Source organism: Rhineura floridana, chromosome 4 (assembly GCF_030035675.1).
Source record: "Rhineura floridana isolate rRhiFlo1 chromosome 4, rRhiFlo1.hap2, whole genome shotgun sequence".
In the NCBI taxonomy this organism is placed as follows: Eukaryota; Metazoa; Chordata; class Lepidosauria; order Squamata; family Rhineuridae; genus Rhineura; species Rhineura floridana.
In genome coordinates this window covers 194,797,781-194,823,240 of record NC_084483.1, presented here as the reverse complement: position 1 = coordinate 194,823,240, position 25,460 = coordinate 194,797,781, and positions in this window count along the sequence as shown.

Below are 25,460 nucleotides of genomic sequence, written 5' to 3'. Positions count from 1 at the left end.
TCAGCTAAATCCTTTTATTTATTGCAAAATTTGGAGAAGTGCCGTTTCCAAAGATACCCGCATTTTGTTTCAAGTATTGTTTTATTTATTATTTCGATTTATATACCGCCCTTAGCAAAAGTAGCTCTCAGGGCGGTGAACAAACAAAGTAAAATACAATATATCATAATAAAAGACCACAAAAACATATACAAACAAACAATAAAAAACACGACAAAAACGAAATACAGCACAAATTAAAGAAAATACAGATTAAAAGATTAGAAAGGTTAAGAAGATTAAAAGTTTAAAATGCCTGGGAGCATAAAAAGGTCTTTACCTGGCGCCGAAAAGATAGGAGTGTAGGCGCCAGGCGTACCTCTTCGGGGAGGCTGTTCCACAACTCAGGGGCCACCACAGAAAAGGCCCTAGATCTGGTGACCACCCTCCGGGCTTCCCGATGGGTTGGTACCCGGAGGAGGGCCTTAGATTCTGAACGAAGTGAACGGGTAGGTTCGTAGCGAGAGAGGCGTTCCACAAGGTATTGAGGTCCCACGCCGTGTAAGGCTTTATAGGTCAAAACCAGCACCTTGAATCTCGCCCGGAAGCAAATAGGAAGCCAGTGCAGACGCGCCAGAATAGGTTGTTATATGCGAAGACCGACTGGTCCTCGTCAGTAGTCTGGCAGCTGCGTTCTGCACCAGCTGAAGCTTCCGAATTGTCTTCAGGGGCAGCCCTACGTAGAGCGCATTACAGTAATCTAATCTTGAAGTTACCAGAGCATGAACAACAGAGGCGAGGTCGTCCCTGTCCAGATAGGGGCGTAGTTGGGCTACCAGACGAAGATGGTAAAATGCATTCCGTGCCACCGAGGCCACTTGGGCCTCGAGAGACAAGGAAGAGTCGAAAAGAACCCCCAAACTATGTACCTGTTCTTTCAGGGGGAGTGTAACCCCATCCAGAACAGGGGTGAACATCCACCATCTGAGCAGGGAAGGCGCTCACCAACAGTGTCTCGGTCTTGTCTGGATTGAGTCTCAGCATCAACAGACTCACCTGAAGAAGATGAAAAGGAGAAATAGAGCTGCGTGTCATCAGCATATTGATGGCAACGCACTCCAAAACTCCTGATGACCGCACCCAGCGGCTGCATGTAGATGTTGAAAAGCATGGGGAACAAGACCGACCCTTGGGGGACTCCGCAATCGGAGAGTCCATGGTGTCGAGTGATGTTCCCCAAGCACTACCTTCTGGTGATGATCCGTGAAATAGGAGTGGAACCACTGCCAAGCAGTGCCCCCGACACCCAACTCCGCGAGTCTCCCCAGAAGGATACCATGGTCGATGGTATCAAACGCCGCTGAGAGATCAAGGAGAATCAACAGAGTCACACTCCCCCTGTCCCTCTCCTGACAAAGGTCATCATACAGGGCGACCCAAGGCTGTTTCAGTGCCAAAACCGGGCCTAAAACCGGATTGAAACAGATCTAGATAATCGGTTTCATCCAAGAGCACCTGGAGCTGGCTGGCAACCACCCATTTTGGGAAATTACCAAGCTGCATTTCTCCCCCATCCCCCCCAAAAGGTGGGAGGGGGTACAGGGAGGCTACTAGGGGAGGGGGGAATCCCCAAATATTTTTTTTTTATCAGCTGTTCCTACTTAGGGATGGAAAGATCTGTCAGTTTCAGTTCTCTCAGTTTCTCATTTTTCCAATCTTAAATTCAGTTGTCCACAGTTCTGCAGCAATGTGTGATTTTTTTTTAAAAAAAGTACTCATGAACATTTTAAATAAATAAATAAATACAGGAGAGCCTTTGGGAGGGACTGAAGGTAGAGCCTGACACTGATTTTATGCCTTCTACCCTAAAATTTACCTTTGTAGTCCCTTTGGTACAAGCAGCAGAGCCAGAAGGAGGGTTGAATTAAAACAGCTCAGAGTAATAAGAGCAGCCTAGGGTCACCCTGAGCTTGGAGCCAAATCCTGAAAGAACTTATATCTTATGAAACAGATCCTAGGGGTTGGAAGCCTATAGAAAGCTAGTTTTCAACACCACTCTAGCAGGAAAGCTTCAGGGGACACTGTAAACAAGGCTAAATTCCAGTTGGAGAGAAGGGGAAAAAGGAAACTCCACCAATACATACAGGGAGAGAGTCAGCCCAGTCTTTGCTAAAAAGGGCAGCTTTAGCATTCCTTAAACACAACCACAAGCTCAGTTTCCCTAGGTTAAAGAAAGGTCAGGTTGTTCTAGGTGGGAAAACAAAAAACAAAAAAGACTCGCCTGGAAGTCGCAGCCCCTTGCTCAGATTAAAAGCAGGCAAAAGCTAGTCTAGTTTGTCCAGGCCAGAGTGCAAAGCACCACTTAAAACTACAGGGGAACTTGTGCTGATAAAAGTGGTTGTTGTCAGCAAATAAAATAAAAATAGAGTAAAAGCTAGTGAACTTTTCTTAGTACCACTAGTCAAAGTCCTTAAACAGCCCCCCCTCGCTAAGGAAGGAAGCCTGCCTTCAAAGGAAGGAAGCCTGAGATAATCCTAAGGAGTTAAGCCCCAGCTGATAGTTGAGCCATCAGCCTCAATTAACACAATATTGGCTGGCAGCAGTAGCTGGGAGGGACCAGCCACACATATAAATTCAGAGCACCCTAGCGAGGGAGCCTGCTACACGAGCTAGAGGGAGACCCCAGCTGATGAAACGTCAAGGCAAGTTCGGCAGCAGGGCGAGGGAGGCCAGGGCCCTGCACTATGCCCGGTCTGTTCCCTGACCTCAAGTAAACCACAGTCCCCAACCCATTAATGTAATAAACCTTAAACAAAACTATGCAGGTAAGAAGCCAGCAGGGGTGTGGGGGCTTGCCAGTGTTTTGCACTGCCTGCAGCATGTACGACTATCTGCCTGTTGGACAGAAGTTGTGGGTGTGCTCTCGGTGCAATGAGCTCCTGGCTCTCTGGGAACGACTTCATTTCCTTGAGGCCAAGGTGGCTGACCTGGAGAAGCTGGAGAGAGGCAGAAAGGTGTGTGGATGAGGCCTTCAGGGACATTATAACTGTGTCCCACTCCAAGGATGATAGCTCTCCTGCTATCATGGAGAACGATGGTTCGGGGAAGGAGAGCATCCAGCCGAGGAAGAGGGAAAAGATCCCTTAGAAGGGACCCATTCCTTGGGGGGATGAGCAGCTATCCTCTCGTGCCGAGGATATATCTCTGGGAGGTGGAGGGATCCTTGTAGTGGGCGATTCGATCATTAGGAACATAGACAGTGGGGTGTGTGATGGGCGTGCAGACCGCAAGGTGATTTGCCTGCCTGGTGCAAAGGTTGCGGATATCGCCCATCTTCTAGATAGTTTGGTAGACAGTGCTGGGGAGGAGTCAGTGGCCGTGGTGCACATTGGCACCAATGACATGGGGAAATGCAGCCGTGAGGTCCTGGAAGCAAAATGTAGGTTGCTAGGTAGGATGCTGAAAGCCAGGACCTCCAAGATGGCTTTCTCTGAAATGCTACCGGTTCCACGCGCAGGACCAGCCAGACAGGCACAGCTTTGTAGTCTCAATGCGTGGATGAGACGATGGTGTTGGGAGGAGGTGTTTGGATTTGTTAGGCACTGGGGAACATTATGGGACAAGCCGGGGCCTGTACAAAAGGGATGGGCTCCACTTGAACCAGAATAGAACCAGACTGCTGGCACTTAAAATTAAAAAGGTAGCAGAGCAGCTTTTAAACTGACTGAGGGGGGAAACCTGACAGGAGCTGAGGAAGGTCTGGTTTGGAATAAACCTCCCCCCTGAGATAAAGACCAAGGAAATGAGGAAATTTTAAAAGGGGTAGGCCTAGAAGTAGGCATTGTGAGAGCAGGGGCACAGGATATCAATTCAGAAGAGCAAAATTACCACAGGCCAAACCACAAGTGCCAAAGACACTTGAAGAGAGACACTGCTTACAAGTGCCTGTACGCTAATGCTAGGAGCCTCCGAACCAAGATGGGAGAACTGAAGTGCTTGGTCTTAGAGGAGAGCATTGATATAGTGAGCATAACAGAGACCTGGTGGAATGGAAAAAACCAGTGGGATACGGTTATCCCTGGATATAAACTATATTGGAAGGACAGGGAAGGACGTATTGGTGGCGGTGTCACTCTATACGTGAAAGAAGGCATTGAATCCAGCAAGCTCAAAACCTCCAAAGAGGCGGACTCCTCCACAGAATCATTCTGGGTGGTGATACCATGCCCCAGGAGGGATTCAGTACTGGGAACGATCTATCATCCCCCTGATCAAAATGCTCAGGGAGACCTGGAGATGAGATATGAAATTGAGGAAGCATCCAAACTAGGAAATGGGGTAGTAATGGGTGACTTCAACTACCCAGACATAGACTGGCCACATATGTGTTCCAGTGACGACAAAGAAGCAAAATTTCTAGATATTCTATATGACTATGCCCTAGACCAGTTGGTCATGGAACCGACCAGAGGGACGGCAACCTTGGACTTAATCCTCAGGGGGGACCGGGACCTGGTGCGAGATGTAAGTGTTGTCGAACCGATTGGGAGCAGTGACCATAGTGCTATTAAATTAAACATACATGTAAATGGCCAATTGCCTAGAAAATCCAACACGGTCACATTTGCTTCAAAAGAGGAAACTTCACAAAAATGAGGGGATTGGTAAAAAGAAAGCTGAAAAACAAAGTCCAGAGGGTCACATCACTCGAAAATGCTTGGAAGTTGTTTAAAAACACTCTATTAGAAGCTCAACTGGAGTGCATACCGCAGATCAGAAAAGGTACCGCCAGGGCCAAGGAAGATGCCAGCATGGTTAATGAGCAAAGTCAAGGAAGCTCTTCGAGGCAAAAAGTCTTCCTTCAGAAAATGGAAGTCTTGTCCAAATGAAGAAAATATAAAGGAACACAAACTCTGGCAAAAGAAATGCAAGAAGACAATAAGGGGTGCTAAAAAAGAATTTGAGGAGCACATTGCTAAGAACGTAAAAACCAACAACAAAAAATTCTATAAATATATTCAAAGCAGGAGACCATCTAGGGAGGCGATTGGACCCTTGGATGATAAGGGAGTCAAAGGTGTACTAAAGAATGATAAGGAGATTGCAGAGAAGCTAAATGGATTTTTTTGCATCTGTCTTCACAGTGGAAGATATAGGGCAGATCCCTGAACCTGAACTAACATTTGCAGGAAGGGATTCTGAGGACCTGAGACAAATAGTGGTAACGAGAGAGGAAGTTCTAGGCTTAATAGACAATATAAAAACTGACAAATCACTGGGCCTGGATGGCACCCACCTGTTCTCAAAGAACTCAAATGTGAAATTGCTGATCTGCTAACTAAAATATGTAACTTGTCCCTCAGGTCAAATGTAACACCAATATTCAAAAAGGGATCCAGAGGGGATCCTGGAAATTACAGGCCATATAGCTTAACTTCTGTCCCTGGAAAACTGGTAGAAAGTATTATTAAAGCTAGATTAACTAAGTACATAGAAGAACAAGCCTTGCTGAAGCAGAGCCAGCATGGCTTCTGCAAGGGAAAGTCCTGTCTCAGTAACCTATTAGAATTCGTTGAGAGTGTCAACAAACATATAGATAGAGGTGATCCAGTGGACATAGTGTACTTAGACTTCCAAAAAGTGTTTGACAAGGTATCTCACCAAAGACTTCTGAGGAAGCTTAGCAGTCATGGAATAAGAGGAGAGGTCCTCTTGTGGATAAGGAATTGGTTAAGAAGCAGAAAGCAGAGAGTAGGAATAAACAGACAGTTCTCCCAATGGAGGGCTGTAGAAAGTGGAGTCCCTCAAGGATCGGTATTGGGACCTGTACTTTTCAACTTGTTCATTAATGACACCTAGGAGGTGTTTGGTGCTTGGTGTGGATGAATGTGTGAATGTGTATATATGTGTATGTTTGATAGTGAATGGTGCGTAAGCTGATATATATAGATTTTTACTATGTGCCTAGGAAGGGTTTTTTTTCAACAAACGGGAGGACTTGAGGGGGCCGCAATTAGCGTAGTGACGGGCAGAGGGAGGTATGGCGTTGTGAGAAGGACATGCCAGGTAAGGGGAACGCAGCCCAGACAAGTTGTGGCTGTGCCTTGTTCCGGTCCTACTCACACCTGCAGGATTGTTGGTTGTCCTCTCAGCCAACTCTCGGATTTCCAGTTGCTGCTTTTAAATGCCAGATCGGTACATAATAAAATCTCCCTTGTCCATGATTTGATTATGGATGAGGCGGACGATCTGGCATGTATAACCGAGACCTGGGTGGGTGAGCAGGGAGGGGCTAGCCTCTCCCAGCTCTGCCCACCTGGGTATTTGGTCCAGCATCATGGTAGATCTGAGGGTCGGGGAGGGGGGGTTGCTGTGGTCTGTAAGAGTTCTATCTCACTTATCAAGCACCATGTCCATACAATAACTGGTCTGGAGTGTTTGCACCTTGTGTTGGGTCAGAGGGACAGACTGGGAATCTTGTTGGTGTACCGCCCACCCTGCTGCTCAACGGCTTCCCTAACTGAGCTGACGGAAGTGGTCTCGGAGGTATTGCTGAGATCCCCCAGACTTTTAGTACTGGGGGATGTCAACATCCATGCTGAGGCTACTTTGTCTGGGGTGGCTCAGGACTTCATGGCCTCCATGACAACCATGGGGCTGTCCCAGTATGTTAATGGCCCAACACATGTGGCGGGACATACCCTAGACCTTATTTTTGCTACTGGACATGGAGATGGTGATCTGGATGTGGGGAATTTTACATCTCTTTCTTTGTCATGGACAGATCACCGCTTGTTGAAGTTTAGACTCACAACGGCTTTTCCCCTCTGCAAGGGTGGAGGACCTATTAAATTGGTCCGCCCCCGGAGACTAATGAATCCTGAGGGGTTTCAAAAGGCTCTGGGGGATTTTCCGGCTGGAAAGACTGGCGCTCCTGTCGAAGCCCTAGTTGAACTGTGGAATACGGAGATGGCTCGGGCTGTTGACACGATCGCTCCTGCGCGCCCTGCTCCTTGGTATACTCCAGAGCTGAGAGTGATGAAACAAGATAGGAGGCGGCTTGAGCGGAGGTGGAGGCGAACTCCCGATGGATGCAATTATGCACTGGTTAGTGCCTCTACAAACCTATATTTAGAAGCGGTGAGGGTGGCGAAAAAACTATATTTTGCTTCCACCATTAAGTCATCTCTTTCCCGCCCAGCGGAGCCTTTTAGAGTTGTCCGAGGGCTACTTCATTCTGGCCCTAAGGACACGACAGTACCATCGGTGGCCTGCTGTAATGAGTTTGCTGGGCACTTCCAGAACAAGATCTCATGCATTCGTCGGGACTTAGACTCCCAGTTTGTAGCAGTTGATCCAAGTGAGGTGTCCGGAGCACAGTCTTGTCATGTTTTGTTGGATGAGTTTCAGTTGGTTCAGCTCGAGGATGTGGACAAGGTGCTTGGACAGGTACGTGCAACCACTTCTGGACTGGATCCTTGCCCCTCTTGGCTTATAAAAACCAGCAGGGATGGAACAGCCAACTGGGCCAGGGAAGTGATAAATGCCTCTTTACGAGAGGGAGTGGTCTCTGGCTGTCTGAAAGAGGCAGTAGTGAGACTACTCCTGAAAAAACCTTCCTTGGACCCAGAAAATCTTGATAGCTACAGACCAGTAGCGAATGTTCCATTCCTGGGCAAGATCTTGGAACGAGTGGTTGCTGGCCAGCTCCAGGCGCTATTGGATGAAACTGATTATCTAGATCCATTTCAATCGGGTTTTAGGCCCGGTTTCGGCACTGAGACAGCCTTGGTCGCCCTGTATGATGACCTGTGTCGGGAGAGGGACGGAGGGAGTGTAACTCTGTTGATTCTCCTTGATCTTTCCGCGGCTTTTGATACCATCAACCATGGTATCCTTCTGGAGAGACTTGTGGAGTTGGGTGTTGGAGGTACTGCTTTGCAGTGGTTCCGCTCCTACTTGGCGGGTCGTCTCCAGAGGGTAGTGCTTGGGGAACATTGCTCGACACAGTGGGTTCTCCAATATGGAGTCCTGCAGGGGTGAGTTCTGTCCCCCATGCTTTTCAACATCTACATGCAGCCTCTGGGTGCGGTCATCAGGAGCTTTGGAGTGCGTTGTCATCAGTATGCTGATGACACGCAGCTCTACTTCTCCTTTTCATCTTCTTCAGGTGAGGCTGTCAATGTGCTGAACCGTTGCCTGGCTGCGATAATGGACTGGATGAGAGCTTATAAACTGAGGCTCAATCCAGACAAGATTGAGATGCTGTTGGTGGGTGGTTTCTCTGATCAGATGGTGGATATTCATCCTGCTCGAGATGGGGTTACACTCCCTCTGAAAGAGCAGGTTCGTAGTCTGGGAATACTTTTAGATCCTTTTCTGTCACTTGAGGCTCAAGTAGCCTCGGTGGCACGAAATGTGTTCTACCAGCTTCGGTTGGTAGCCCAGCTACATCCCTATTTGGACAGAGAGGATCTCACCTCAGTTGTTCATGCTCTGGTAACCTCCCGATTGGACTACTGCAATGCGCTCTACGTGGGGCTGCCTTTGAAGACGGTCCGGAAGCTACAGCTGGTGCAAAATGCAGCGGCCAGACTAATAACGAGGACCAGGTGGTCCGAACACATAACACCTGTTCTGGCCCGCTTGCACTGGCTACCTAAATGCTTCCGGGCCAGATTCAAAGTGCTGGTTTTAACTTATAAAGCCTTATACGGCGCGGGACCACAATACCTATTGGAACGCCTCTCCCGATATGAACCTGCTCATACACTGCGCTCAACATCGAAGGCCCTTCTCTGGGCTCCGACCCATAGGGAAGCTCGGAGGATGGTAACAAGAACTAGGGCTTTCTCAGTGGTGGCCCCCGAAATGTGGAACAGTCTTCCCGAAGAGATACGAATGGCGCCGACACTGCTATCTTTCCGGCGCCAAGTTAAAACCTTCCTATTTTATCAGGCATTTTAATTTTTTCTATATATGTTTTTAATCTGGTTTTAGATTGTGGATTTCTATATATATCTGTTTTGTATTGTTTATGTGATTTTATTGTATTCATTCATATTTGTTGTACACCGCCCAGAGAGCTATGCTAGTTGGGCGGTATAAAAATTCAATAAATAAAAATAAATAAAATAAATTAGGAGTGAGCAGTGAAGTGGCCAAGTTTGCTGACGACACTAAATTGTTCAGGGTTGTTAAAACAAAAACGGATAGCAAAGAGCTCCAAAAAGACCTCTCCAAACCGAGTGAATGGGTGGGAAAATGGCAAATGCAATTCAATATAAGCAAGTGTAAAATTATGCATATTGGAGCAAAAAATATTAATTTCACATACACACTCATGGGGTCTGAACTGGCGGTGACCAACCAGGAGAGAGACCTCGGGGTTGTAGTGGACAGCACGATGAAAATGTCGACCCAGTGTGTGGCAGTTGTGAAAAAGGCAAATTCCATGCTAGGGATAATTAGGAAAGGTATTGAAAATAAAACAGCCGATATCATAATGCCGTCGTATAAATCAGAGCTTGGAAAAGTTACTTTTTTGAACTACAACTCCCATCAGCCCCAGCCAGCATGGCCACTGGATTGGGCTGATGGGAGTTGTAGTTCAAAAAAGTAACTTTTCCAAGCTCTGGTATAAATCTATGGTGCGGCCGCATTTGGAATACTATGTACAGTTCTGTCGCCTCATCTCAAAAAGGATATTATAGAGTTGGAAAAGGTTCAGAAGAGGGCAACCAGAATGATCAAGGGGATGGAGCGACTCCCTTACGAGGAAAGGTTGCAGCATTTGGGGCTTTTTAGTTTAGAGAAAAGGTGGGTCAGAGGAGACATGACAGAAGTGTATAAAATTATGCATGGCATTGAGAAAGTGGATAGAGAAAAGTTCTCCCTCTCTCATAATACTAGAACTCGTGGACATTCAAAGAAGCTGAATGTTGGAAGATTCAGGACAGACAAAAGGAAGTACTTCTTTACTCCGCGCATAGTTAAACTATGGAATTTGCTCCCACAAGATGCAGTAATGGCCACCAGCTTGGATGGCTTTAAAAAAAGATTACACAAATTCATGGAGGACAGGGCTATCAATGGCTACTAGCCATGATGGCTGTGCTCTGCCACCCTAGTCAGAGGCAGCATGCTTCTGAAAACCAGTTGCTGGAAGCCTCAGGAGGGGAGAGTGTTCTTGCACTTGGGTCTGCTTGCGGGCTTCCCCCAGGCACCTGGTTGGCCACTGTGAGAACAGGATGCTGGACTAGATGGGCCACTGGCCTGATCCAGCAGGCTCTTCTTATGTTCTTATGTTCTTACAATATATATTGTATTTTATGTATTTTAATTGTATTTTATGTATTTTAATTTATTAATGTTTTTGTGATTTTACTGTTTACAATTTTATTATGTACATGTTCGATTTTATTTTTGTAAGCCGCCCTGAGTGCCCTATTATAGGATAGAAGGGTGGGACAGAAATATTTAAAATAAATTAAATAAACAAATAAATAAAAATTCTGCAGCATTTTGGCAAGAAACAAACACATTTTTGTAGGCAGTTTTGACTAATGTACACATTTTTCCAAGCCATTTCTCATCATATAATGAATCTTTGTATGTTATTTTCATTCATATATTAATTTTTATGCTTTCCTCTAATATATGCATTTTGTAAACACTGTTTGGTTGACAAACTGCATCACAAAATTCAAAATTTCAAAGGATGGCTGAGTTTTGGTTGTCATACAGTTTTGGAAAGTGCGAATTTTCTAGATTTGGCTTGAAAGACGAACCAAATCTAAATTCTTGCCAATCCCTACTCCTCATCCCACATTCTTCAGAAGAGTCTCTTCCCCCCCACTCTCTAGAGAGGCCGAGGTGACTGCAGGAGTGTGTGGAAGGAGAAAGAGACAGCAGACTTTCCTTCCAGAATGTCTTTAAGTTAACTTGTCTTAGCTTCCAAGCCATGGGGAAGGGACATAGCTCAGTGGAAGAGCATCTGCTTTGCATGTAGAAGGTCCCTGGTTCAATCCCTGGTGTCTGTAAGTGGGGCTGGGAGAGACCCCTGCCTGAAACCCTGGAGAGCTGCTGCCAGTCAGAGTAGATAATACTGAGCTAGATGGACCAAAGGCCTGATTCAAGAGAAGGCATCTTCTTACGTTCCTGTGTCTTGAAATGTCTGCAGAAGTCTTCAACGAGGCACTGACTTTCCCAGAATGAAATGTGGGACTGGAGTCCTGATTAGACATACCTGCTGTGATGGTGCAGACTGCAACGGCTGTTCCCAGTTTGTTCTGGGATGGATGTCAGAAAAAGCTAGAGCAAAACTATTAGCCTATAAAGAACAAGGCTTTTGCTACTAAACCCATCTGGGATTTTCATGCATTATTTGAACTGTGTAAATGATATAGGCTCTTCACTATTCTTTTAAAAAAGGATATTATCTTATGCCCTTTGATCCACCACACCAGATGGGAGGGGGGGGAAGCATCCCAGCTTGTAATGTACTATTGATGAATCCATAGTTCAATTTCAATCTCCTGATAAATCTTTTTTTATAGCTTTTAATGTTGCTACCTCTCCCCCAAAATCCATTTTAAACAGTTCAGATTTTGTTTGGTAATTTTTTCCCATTAGTATTGAGTGGGTCTATATGGATTACCTGTAAACTAATGACTTGGCTGCTTATTTAAATCATGATATGAAATCCATTCTCCTGTTTGCACCCTCAGCTCCTTAACCTACAGCCAGGAAGGAGAATTATGTCAGGTAATTGGGATTTCTTAATTCCTTATTGCTGCTAGGATCAAAATAATTTCCTAGCCTTTTCTCTCTAAAAAAAGAAATTCATTACAGCAGTTGCAAACAGGTAAAACTAGTATCTTCTTCTAAAAACAGTTTAGTTAATAGTACTGGGCACAGCCAACAGCCAACAATTATTTATTTAAATCAAGGGTAGCCAACATGATGCCCTCCAGATGTTGCTAGACTCCAACTCCCATCAGCCCCAACCAGCATAGCCAATAGTCAGGGGTGATGGGAGTTGTAGCCCAACAGCATCTGGAGCGCACCATGTTGGGTACCTCTGATTTAAATGTATTTGTTTCTACATCCAAACTGGGTAATCATAATATGCCATAAAACCCCCAATAAAATACATTTTCATAACTTTGGGGCCAAAAAAGTTGTTGCAAGGGATGTGTGATTGCTGCTGACACATACCTCTTCCTGTCGTCTCTCTGGCAGTGGTGGCTGGTGCCCATTGAGACTGGTAAGGCAGAAGGGAGCGAGACCAACAGCAGGTAGACCCTGAGCCAATGACTGGCAAAACCAAGTAAATCTAGTTTTATCCCTGCCCACCTCCATGCTGAGTTCTACAAGGGCAACACTGAGACTAAGGGCCACCACCCCTTGGACTGGTTGCAGGAAGGCAATCAGGTGGGGCCTGGTTGAGGGTTTGGTGGGGCAGTGCCTCATTTGCACTAATAGACCATCCTCCACTCCTCCTTGTTAATGTCTAGCGCAGCCTTCCTTCCAGTTGTTTTGTACAGAGCTTGGGAAAGTTACTTTTTTGAACTATAACTCCCATCAGCCCCAGCCAGCATGGCTACTAGCTTGGGCTGATGGGAGTTGTAGTTCAAAAAAGTAACTTTTCCAAGCTCTGGTTTTGGACTACAGCTTCCATCACCCCTGACATTTGGCCATGCTTGCTGGGGATGATGGGAATTAGAGTCCAACAACATCTGGAGATTATATGGTGGGGGGAAGGATGGTCTAGTGCAAGAGGCAGATGAGTTGTTTCCATCTACTCCCCCCGCACCTGCTCTGGTGGCTGCTGCTTTGGGGATCGGGAAGCTCTGAGTCCATTAGAGTCACATCAAATGTCTTTTCCACTTAGAATGGAGAAGAGTTTGGTTGGGGGTGCCTTGGGCAGGCGCCTGTGGGAAGAGGACAGGTTTATGTGCCTGTATTTGACACGTTGCCTCAAATCTCTCCAGTTCAAGATGCCATTGTGAAGAACAAGCTGCCTGCATGGCTCTGAAATCATAAGGTGCCATGGTTTATGTGTGCTCATGGGCACCAGTCAGCTGGTTCCTGTCTGTCCTGAAATACATACCTGCTTCTGGTCCGATTGGATTTATTTATTTATTGAACAAGACATATATCGCTTGATTGTTAAAAAACACACTGATCAGTTTACAAAAAAAATTAAATTATAGATAAAACAGTTAAAAACAAGTCATTAAAACATTTTTGAAACAGTTAAAACAGCAATAGACTAAAAAAAAAGGAAAACACATCGACATCTATGTAACAAAAAGTTTTAAGCAGGCGTTGAAAAGGATACAGTGAATGTGCCTTCCTGATGTCAATAAGCAGGGAGTTCCAAAGAGTATGTGCTGCCACATTAAAAGAACAATATCTTAAAAGTGCGGAATGAGTATTATGCGACACCTGTAACTATACCTGTTCCACATGTCAAAGTGCTCGAGAGGGCACATATGGGGTAAGGTGGTCCCACAACAGGTCCCAAGCTGTTAAGGGCATTGTATACCAATAGTAACACCTTGAACATGGCCTGGTAGCAAATCAGCAAGTAGTGCAGATCCCTGTGCAGAAGTGTCATATGTTGACAGCATTCCGCACTAACTGCAGTTTCTAGGTCAAGTGCAAGGGAAGCCCTACATAGAATGCATTGCAGCGATCCAGTCTTGAAGTCACCAGTGCCTGAACTACTAGAATGGGTAACTGTCTTACTAGGTGCAGCTGACACAAGGCACTTCTAGACACTCAGACTACTTGGGCTTCCCGTGACACAGCTAAATCCAGAAGTACCCCCAGACTGCATACCTGCTCCTTCGGGGGAGTGAAACCCTGTCCAGGGCAGGCAATTGACCAATTTCTTGGACATAGGAACCACTCACTCACAGTGCCTCCGTCTTGCCAGGATTTATCCCACCACTGTGTCCAGGCACCAGTCCAGGGCCTGCACCACCTCGCTTTATTCAGATGTTATGGAGAAATAGAGCTGAGTGTCCTAATGAAACTCCTAATGACCGCTCCCAGAGGCTTCATGTAGATATTAAATGGGATTGTTAGGCAGTTGTCTCCCCACCCCTGCCCCTGGTTTTAGGACTGCCTGGAGCCTAACCCTTGCTGAGGCCTTTGTGGAAAGGCTGCAGTTGCTACCCATTGAGCCCAGTTTGCTTTAATCCCTGACAAGCACCCTTTCTTCCAAGGATAATCCCTCCTGGGGGAATGCAATTAACACCCTCTTGACTCTTGGAGCTGGTCTCAAGTCTTTGAAGTTCAAGGACCTCAAACTGCTCTCTATAACTGATATCACTGTATCACCAAAGTATGACAGTCCAACACACAACAATCCTGATGAGATCAAGATAAAACTGTGAAGAAAGTTCTCTTTTCTCTGTGCCAGAGTTGCGGGATCCAGCCAGTGGTCTGAGTCCTTCATTCCCCCTTCCGCCATGGGTCAACTTTAACAGGTGAACAGGGCTGCCCACTTGTAGTTCAAAGGGACTCGCTGTAACTGCCTATCGCCCAGGGAGGCATGCCTAGCACCATCTTTATCCATCTTTGGGCAACAGGCAAAGACCTTCCTTTACAGCCATGCCATTGGCCGCTGACCTCTTTTAGTGGGTTTGTATACCTGCCCTTTATTTGTATTGACTGTGTTTGTTTTAATTTGGGTTTCAATTGTCACAGGTGTTTATGGTTTTTTTTTAGGCTTTATGGATTATGTTGTTTTTAAGTCGTTATGTAAGTCACTTTGGGTCACCTGGTGAGAAAAGCGACCCATAAATATAAATTCTTCTTCTTCTTCTTCTTCTTCTTCTTCTTCTTCTTCTTCTACTACTACTACTACTACTACTACTACTATCCAGTTGTGTTTCCATGTATATCTCCCACCTTTTTCCACCATTCTCCTTACCTGGGTGCTTCTGCCACAATGAACACCTTCTCAGCCCTCATCCAACAGGAAGGGGAATGAGAAGGTATGAAAAACAAAGCAAATTTCTGCTCATCTGTCCACTGGATGTGCCACCAACGTAAGGTACCATTATTCAACAGCTTTGAGGACTGGGGATTCAGAGGCAGTAATTTATACAAATTGCTTGCAAACATTAGAGGTTACATTCTAATTTCTCCACGCTCCCTTTAACACTTAGTAACTGATGACACAATGAGACTGGTACTGCCCCAGGTTGCTGTGATATCAGAGCAAATAAACTGATGGCAGGGTAGTCAAGGCAGGGAAGTAGCAGAGGGTGGGAGAACTAGATTGTCTGGAGGGAAGTTTGATGGCAACCACGACCCATTTGGACAGACCCATTGCTAATATTATAAATGAACTTTGATATTGCTATGCATAAAAGCAAGAAAAATAATTCTGCCAACAAATCACAATGAATCTTTAACCGCTGAGCGTTGCTCTGAGACTATCAAATAAAAGGCTATTCTCACTCTCTTAGTCATTATAGGGGCACATTCTCTATGGCTTCTTTAATTTACATTAGTGCTTAAAGTCACAAAAATGTCACAAAGAGAACAAGTTTTGATCGTGCTAAAGTAGGATGACAGACCCAGTGGGGGACATACAGTGTCTGCACTGTTTTCCCCTTGATTTCCTTTCAGCAGATCCCCTATACTTTTATTTATTTAAACCTGTTATTATTGTTTAAGAAAGGAAGCTATAACAATGTACCATAATAACCTCTTATATATGATCACTGTGCACCCCCCTTTCAGCTCCAAACTTATCCTGGCTATGCAAACTGAAAACCAAGTATTCTTATCCATATCCTACCTGGACCCTTAGATCTTCCTTTGAGGCCCTTCTCCAGGTCCCTTCTCTGAGGGAGGCTCAGAGGGTGATGACAAGGGAGAGGGCCTTCTCAGTGGAATGTGCTCCCCAGTGAGGTCCACCTGGTACCTTCGTCAACATATTTTCAGCACCAGGTAAAGACTTCTCTGTCCCCCCAGGCTTTTAATAGACTAGGATGATACTGTTGGTTATTAGTGTTATTAGTGCTGCCCAAGCTTCCTGTGGGTGTAGGGGAGTTGTTGTTGCTGTTTTTTTGTTTTGTTTTATTGTACGATATATTTTTTTGTGTTTTTAAGTCACTTGGAGACTTCAGGTAACAAGTGACTAGTCAAATTAATAATAATAATAATAATAATAATAATAATAGAGAGGGAGAGAGGAATGGGAGAGAATTAAACTTATTCCATTTTTTGTAACCCTTCTTTCACTAGCAAGGGAGGAGAAATTTGATTCAGTTTCCATTGAAAGTAAATCTATCTAAAAACAATGTGAGACCCGAAATACATCCATCCTTCAAAATTAAGACTTCTTCGAATCTTGTAATGCAGTTCTTCAACCAAACAATCCTCACAAAAATGCATATATTAGGAGAAAGTATGTGTAAAAAGACATGTTGGTGAAAGTAACGTGGAAAGATGTGAAATGTGAAATTAACATGCAAAAACTTTCTGACTCCCAAGAAAGGCTGAAAAATAAAGGCCTTCAAAGCATGATGGAGTACCCATAAATGTAATTGTACACTCTTGTCAATTAACCAGTCAAATGATTTATTATTATTTATTTATTAAATTTATATCCTGCCCTTCCTTCCAGTAGGAGCCCAGGGCAGCAAACAAAAACACTAAAACTACTCTAAATCATAATAAAAACAAATTTTAAAATATATTAAAACAAAAACAATAAAAGGAAGATGGAAGCAATATACTGAAGAACTCTATAAAAGAGATGCAAGGATGACAGATTCATTCATGGAGGAACCGTATGAAGAAGAACCAGAATTCTTAGAATGTGAGGTGAAAGCTGTTCTTAAAAGCTGTATAGGGCTTTGTACATCAAAACTAGAACCTTGAACTTGGCCTGGTAGCAAATGGGCAGCCAGTGCAGTTCTTTCAGCAGTGGGGTGACATGTTGACGGTACCCTTCCCCAGTGAGCAGTCTTGCTGCCACATTTTGCACCAGCTGCAAGTTCTGAACCAACCTCAAGGGCAGCCCCACATAGAGTGCATTACAGTAATCCAGCCTGGAGGTTACCAGTGCTTTGACAACAGTGGTCAGGCTATCCCAGTTCAGAAATTGCAGCAGCTGTCTTACCAGCTGAAGCTGGTAAAAGGCACTCTTAGCCGCTGAGGTCACTCTAGTGACAAAGATGGATCTAGGAGCACCCCCAGACTATGGACCTGCTCTTTCAGAGGGAGTACAACCCCATCCAAAGTAGGCAACTGACCAATTATCTGAATTCGGGAACCACCAACCCACAGCACCTCCGTCTTGCTAGTATTCAGAGTCAGTTTATTGACCCTGATCCAGCCCATCACCAAGTCCAGGCATTGGTCCAGGGCTTGCACAGCCTTTCCTGATTCAGATGTTACAGATAAATAGAGCTAGGTATCATACTGCATACTGCTGACACCTCACCCCAAAGCTCCTGATGACTGCCCCCAAGGGCTTTTAAACAGCATGGGGGACAATATGGTACCCTGCAGCACACCACAGCACAAATGTCATGGAGCCGAAAGACAACCACCCAATGCTATTCTCTGAAAATGACTCTGGAGATAGGACTGGAACCACTGTAAAACAGTGCCTCCAATACCCATCTCACCAAGTCGGCCCAGGAGGATACCATGGTCAATGGTACCAAAAGCAGCCAAGAGATCAAGTAAGAATAACAGGGTGACACTCCCCTGTTCTTCTCCTGAAAGAGGCCATCCATCAGCATGAGAAAGGCTAATTCAGTCCCATAACCAGGCCTGAACCCAGACTGGAATGGGTCAAGGTAATCTGTTTCATCCAAGAGTACTTGCAATTGCTGCACCACAACCCTGTCAATCACCTTCCCTAAAAAGTGGGTATTTGCGACTGGTTGGTAGTTGTCCAACAACAACAACTTTATTGCAATCCTAGCCATAAGCCTTTTGCAAATACATATACAGATACAAACAATATATTAAGAGTATGTCAAAAATATATTAAAACAGAAAAAACAGGATACGCCTATAAAACTGTGAACCTTGGATAAAAAGCTCCCTCAATTTTTGTGCGGCCATCGCAAAATTTGCGACCACGAGGGAAACTGATCTGGAGTAGTCCGATAGAAGTATAATTACCTTAACCTCGTCGGAGTAAGATGCGATTGGTTCTAAAAGTGTTTTTAAGAATTTTTTTCTAGGTTGTTCGTAGAGAGGACAGTGTAGTAAATAGTGATCAGTTTTGTCTACAGCAGTGCAGCCGTATGAACATTGGCGTAAAGCCAGAGGAATGCCTTTATACCTGCCATCTAGAAAGGCTGAGGGCATAGCTTGGAATCGGAGAGCTTGGTTTGGTTGGTCGTTGTCACAAACCAATGGGTCCAGGGTGAGCTTTTTCACGAATGGTCAGATCACCGTCTCTTTCAGGGCAGCTGGAACCACTCCCTCCCATCATGACGTCTTGACCACACCCTGGATCCAGCTGGTCAAACTCCCTCGGCAAGGTTTAATAAGCCAAGAAGGGCAAGGGTCAAGAGGACACATTGCTGGCTGCATTGTTGGAAGCACCTTGTCCACATCATCAGTCTGCATCAACTGAGACCGATCCCAAAAAGTTGCAGGAGATGTTGCATTGGAGACCTGACTGGGGACTACAGTAGATGTGCATCAGGCATCAAGATTGCTACAGAGGCAAGCAACTACCCTCAAAGTGCCTCGCAAACAATTCACAGTTGGGCTCCAAACAGTCTAAAATTCCATTTTCTGGAGTTGATGTCAACAGACCCCTGATAATACGAAAAGCTCCACTGGACAGCTACTTGAGGATGCGATGGTGGCAGAGAAGTGGGCCTTCTTTGCTGCCCTCACTGCCATGCAATAGCCATGGTTATGATGCTTTACTCATGCCTGATCAGCCTCACAGCATGTCTTTGGCCACTTGCGCTCTAGTCGTCATCCAGTGTGGTTCATTGCCCTTAGCTCACCAGTGTACCAAGCTGCAAACCGGGCTCCACAATGCTGGAGAGGGCATTCGGGGCAACCGTGTCAAGAGCCCGGCACTTCTCGCTGTTCCATAGCATGAGAAGGTCTTCAACAGGGTCACCTGCTCTATCTACTGTGAACTCCCCCAGGGCATTCAGGAACCCCGTGGACTCCATTAGTCTTCTGGGGCAGACCATCTTAATCTGTCCACACCCCCTGCAGGGGAGGATCGGAGCCATAAGTCTAAACTTCACCAGGAAGTAGTTTGACTGTGACAATGGGGTGACATTCACCCCCCAATCTCCAGACCACCCCTTCCTCCATCTGGAGCAAAAACCAAGTCAAGGGGGTGCCCTACCCTGTGTGTTGGGACGGTAACAACTTGAGACAGCCCCATCGTTGTCATGGAGGCCATGAAGTCCCCAGCTGGAACACCAGAGGCAGCCTCAGCATGGACACTGCCAGAAAGTGTAATGTCGCCTGCCAGGAGATGTAATTTTGTTACATTTATAGTATTGAAAAGTTTTTTGTTTGCGGTTTTATTTGTGGCTATGTTACTCTTTTATTATTCCTGCTATTATGAAATTGTTTTTGCAATTTTTGATTTTGAGATGTATTACTGTTCTCCTTGTTTTAAGCCACTTTCAGCACAATTTTTTTGTGGAAAGGTGACATACAAATAAAATGATGAATGAATGAGTGAAATATAAACAACTATAATTCAAATACACAATAAAACAATCTCACTGTTCTTCAAGGCCACATCTGCACATTGCATTTTAAGCATTGATACCACTTTAAACAGCCATTGCTTTCCCCCAAAGAATCCTGGGAAGTGTAATTTGTGAAGGGTGCTGAGAGTTGTCAGGAGACTCCTGTTCCCCTCATGGAGCTACAATTCCCAGAGTTCCCTGGGAAGAGGGATTGACTGTTAAACCATCCTATGAATTGTAGCTCTGCATACGTGTGTGCTTGTGTGACACCCTTACTCTTGCAGGACTGTGTTCTGTCATTACCCTCTGAGAACCACACAATGCAATAAAAATGGTGGGCTGCTGTCGACACGCAGGTTCCTTTGACTTCATGGAATGTTTGAACACGGTCAAATAACAGGCAGTCACATGACTAGGCGATCAACAACATTTGACGGATAAATTGATGCATTCAGTCTTTGCAGATTCCCCTTAGCTGTGCAGATTCCAGTTTTGCTTCCACTGAATTTTGCAGTTCTTCAGATGTTGTAATGCAGTTTCTGGCAGTTTAAGTGTACTGAAATATGCATTTAAATATGCATTTTGAACGAATGAGCAATCCAGCTCAGGGGAAGCCAGTGTAAGTGGTGCCAGCAAAAGAGAAGCCGGCATGAAGTTGTGCTGCATCCAGTTGCTGTTTAGGAACCTCTGGTTGGCTGAACGTTGGCTCAGCTGGGAGCTGAGCACAGGCACCAGAAAGAAAAAGCTTGTGCTCCAGTGACTTCTGTTGCAATTATTTTCTTAGACTCACCTTTTTCCTGGCATAACTTTTTCATGGTGGGACCTGCAGGAGTGTGCCAAACACACATTGAACGTGGCCTATGTCCCCTCACCTCAGCCCATCCCCAACACACCCTGACACACCCCTTTTCCGAGTCTTACACTGGTTTATGCCAGCTCCACCTGTGCTGGTCTCAGCTGAGCCAGCGGGGTCCTGGCTGAGCTAGCCTGAGGGATTTATGGTGGTGTAGCATGGCTGAGCTGGGACCCAGCTGGCTCAGCTGGAGATCTGCCACATCCAACTCCTCTTACCAGTTGGATCGTGCCCTTAAATACTTATTTTTTTAAGAGAGGAGACTCATTTAAATAGATCTTAGAATATACATTGCAATGCATATTTTGAGATGATTCTTTTAAAAAAAATATTCTCGGATTTGTGTGGAAACAGAATGCAATTCTGGGTGAAGCCATGTGTAAGTGACAGGCTAGAAACGGTCATAGTTCACCTATCCCCTGCTAATGTCCCAAAGAGATTATAAATGCCTTCAAATTCAGTATATGGCAGGGAAGTGTGGTCAGCAGTCCATCCACTCCTGAGCTTTGCTGCACTCACAACACCAGCTCATGTATTTGCTTGCTGTGTGAACGGAATGCAAATTTCTCATCTAGCCCTATTTTTGCACATATCACCTCATCGCCCACTGGCTTAATGAAGTGCAGCTTTCTCTCGCAGCAATAGAGATGCTGTGGCCTGCGAATCAAATTCGACATCCCACACCATGCAAGGTTGATGGCTCTGCCTTTGTTATTCAGCTAGCTGACTCGGCTGTCACATCATGAAAACCCTTCAGTAACTGCTCACATAGATTGGAGTCACCCTGAGCCATTGAATAAAAAAATCACCCACATAATGCAGCTGAGACGCTAACGTCAAAGTCTGTGCAAGGAAATTAAACAGCCCGTGGGCCTAACCTATGAAATTGGGATGCTTGGGAGGAGGGTGGATGGGTGGGAAAGAAGGAGTCAACTTGTCTTGGGGAAAAATACCACACTTACTGTTTCCAAAATCTGTTGTGTTTACTAGCCAAGGGAAATGGCATGCAGAATGTATTTGGCCCTCCTTCAACAGCCCCAGCAGCTTTGCCTGATGCTGCTAAATTGACTTTTGCATTCTCTGCATCAACATGCAGGGAAGATTAATACAGCAAGCAGAGGTAACCTCCCCTCTCTTTGGCTGGAAAAATGAGAGAAACTGCAGCATACAGATCCATCCCTCCCTACCTGGAATGACACTTTGTGATCTCCACAGAAAAGACCTGGGGGAGCACTCACCTGCCCTTGAAATTCACCCCCACCCTCAAAATGGAAAAGATGGGAAACAGTTTTGCACCCCACATTTCTTTATGCATTTCTTATTTGCAGAACATCTGCTGCAACTTCTTGGGATCGGTTTCAGTAGATGCAGACTGATGACGTGGACAAGGTGCTTCCAATAATGCAGCCAGCAATGTCTCCTCTTCACCCTTGCCCTTCTTGGCTTATTAAACCTTGCCAATGGAGTTTGACCGAGTGGATCCCGGGTGTGGTCAAGGCATCATGGTGGGAGGAAGTGGTTCCAGCTGCCCTGAAAGAGACGGTGATCTGACCATTCCTGAAAAAGCTCACCCTGGACCCATTGGTTTGTGACAACTACCAACCAGTTGCAAATAGCCCCTTTTTAGGGAAGGTGATTGAGAGGGTTGTGGTGCAGCAATTGCAAGTACTCTTGGATGAAACAGATTATCTTGATGCATTTCAGGCTGGGTTCAGGCCTGGTTATGGGACTGCATCAACCTTGATCACCCTGATGGATGACATTTATTGCGGAAAGGACAGGGGGAGTGTGATCCTGTTATTCTTACTTGATCTCTTGGCTGCTTTTGATACCATTGACCATGGTATCCTTCTGGGCCGACTTGGTGAGATGGATTCAGGATGTGGGAGGGAGTGGTTTCAGCCATCCTGAAAGAGGCGGTGATCCAACCACTCCCGAAAAAGCCCACCCTGGACCCATTGGTTTGCAACAACTACTGTCTAGTCACACACACACCCCTGTTAGGGAAGGTGATTGAGAGGGTTGTGGCACAGCAATTGCAAGTGTTCTTGGATTAAACAAATTATTTTGACCCATTCCAATCTGGGTATAGGCCTGGTTATGGGACTGAATTGGCCTTGGTTGCCCTGATGGATAACCTTTATTGGGAGAAGGACAGGGGTGTGCAACCTTGTTATTCTTACTTTATCTCTTAGCAGCTTTTGATACCATTGACCATGGTATCCTTCTGGGCCGACTTGGTGAGATGGGTATCGCAGGCACTGTTTTACAGTGGTTCTGATCCTATCTCCAGGGTCGTTTTCAGAGAATAGCTTTCGGTTATTGTCTTTCAGCCCCCTGGTAGATGTGCAGTGGGTTGCCACAGGGTACCATCTTGTCCCCCATGCTGTTTAACATCTATATGAAGCCCTTGGGAGCTGTCATCAGGAGATTTGGGGTGAGGTGTCAGCAGTATGTTGATGATACCCAGGTCTATTTCCAGAGCTTGGAAAAGTTACTTTTTTGAACTACAACTCCCATCAGCCCCAGCCAGCGCCATGCTGACTGGGGCTGATGGGAGTTGTAGTTCAAAAAAGTAACTTTTCCAAGCTCTGTCTATTTCTCATTAACATCTGAAATGTGAGAGGCCTCTGGACAGCTGTGTGGACTTGGTGGTGGGCTAGATGTGGGCCAGTAAACTGACTCTGAATCCTAGCAAGATGGATGTGCTGTGGGTTGGTGGTTCCTGAGTTTGGTTACTTGGTCAGTTGCCTGCTTTGGATGGGGTCGTACTCCCTCTGAAAGTGCAAGTTTGTAGTCTGGGGGTGCTCCTGGATCCATCTTTGTCACTAGAGGCCGTGGTGACCTCAGTGGCTAGGAGTGCCTTTTACCAGCTTCAGCTAGTAAGACAGCTGCATCAGTTTCTGGACTGGGATCGTCTGACCACAGTTGTCCATGCCCTGGTAACCTCCAGGCTGGATTACTGTAATGTGCTCCATGTGGGTCTGCCCTTGAGGTTGGTCCAGAAGCTGCAACTGGTGCAAAATGCGATGGCAAGACTGCTCATAGGGGCAGGGTGTCGCCAGCATGTCACCCTGCTGCTGAAAGAATTGCACCCTGCTGCTGAAAGAATTGCGCTAGCTACCGGGTTAAGTTCAAGGTTCTGGTTTTGGTGTACAAAGCCCTATACAGCTTGGGACCAGGATACCTGAAGGCCGTATTATCCCTTTGCTTACTACGCTCTGCAGGTGAGGGCCTCCTGCAGACACCATCTTATCAGGAGGTCTGTTCTGCACAACATAGGAAGCGGGACTTTAGTGTAGTGGCACCTACCCTCTGGAATTCCCTCCCCTTAAATATTAGACAGGAACCATCTCTGTTATCTTTTCAGTGCCTACTGAAGACCTTCGTCTTTCAACAAGCCTTTTAAGTAGAGACTGTATCCCAGCCTGTACCTGTATTGAAATTGCTTTTTAATATGTGTTTAACGCTTTTTTTTAAAAGATTTTAAAAAGATCTTTTGTTTTAATATGTTTTTAAGGATGTTTTGTTTTAATATGTTTTTAAGGATGTTTTGTTTTAATATATTTTGAAGTCTGTTTTTATGATGTGTTAGAGTTTTTTCAGTGCTTTTTTGGGGGATATAAATCTAATAACTACTACTACTGCTAAAAACAGCAGATGTTTGCAGCTTGGCCTTCCACAGTCTTTCATGGATATTAGGCCAAGTCCCTGTTTTGCCCCCCCTAGTGGGCAAACAGTTCTTTTAAATAAGAGATCCAGGTAGGCAATGAAATTAACACCAAATGTGCTAGTTAACAGTATTTATTTATAAAGAACAAAGCAGAACACACAACCTTACAGTTGCTGAAAAAAACCCTCCCTTTCAGTTGTTATTAGCAAAGGTGGTGCTCCTGGGTCTTCAATCACACACTCCCCCCCTGTCTTCACCTTAAAGTATGCACTGGGGCCCCATTAGAGCTAGGAGCTTCTATTACTTATATACTATTGGTCTATGTTGACAAAAGCTGATTGGTGCATTAATCACACCCTCTTGGCCTTACATGCATTGGTTACAAAGAGGTTTGCCCAGCCAATTAAGACAAGTGTCTGTGCCACTCTTGCATACAATGGCTGCTTCATAGCTAATCTACCTCGTGCAGACACCCCCGCCCAGCCCATCCTCTGAGAGTCTATGCCGTCGTTCATTCTCACACAGAATTCACTCTTTACAAGCCACAGCTTGAAAGGATACAGAGTAAAGCTTCTACTTATGCTATGGCACCTGCTACATATAACAGCATACTGTTAAGCAGATTCAGCCAATCACTGCGCTCTGCAGGTGAGGGCCTCCTGCAGATACCATCTTATCAGGAGGTTCGTTCTACACAATATAAGAAACGGACCTTTAGTGTGGCGGCACCTACCCTGGGGAATTCCCTCCCCTTAAATATTAGGCAGGCGCCATCTCTGCTATCTTTTCGGTGCCTTTTGAAGACTTTCCTCTTCCAACAAGCCCTCAGCTGTGCTTTCCCTTGTTACTGCATCCTCCTCCTCCAACCGCCACCATTCCTGGATAAAGTTAACCACTCTACAGCTAGCTTTCTGAAACAGAAATGATACAGCCTCCTCCTGTGTCAGGCACCCATCTGCAAAGCACATTAAGTTTTTCCAGCTGCAAGAAGAAGAGGCAACACTGGTACTAAAGAGTTGAGGAGGAAGGAGAACACTGTTGAATCAAGAGTGACGGACACCTATAGATTACAAGAACATCTATGAGGAGAGATACCATCTACAGGCGCCTGTTACATCTTAAACTAAATCTGGCAGAAGCTGGAAGAAGTAGAAGACCATCCGGCAGTTTTAGAAGCCTACAAGAACATCTATGAGGAGAGATACCATCTACAGGCTGCTATTGTTTGAGT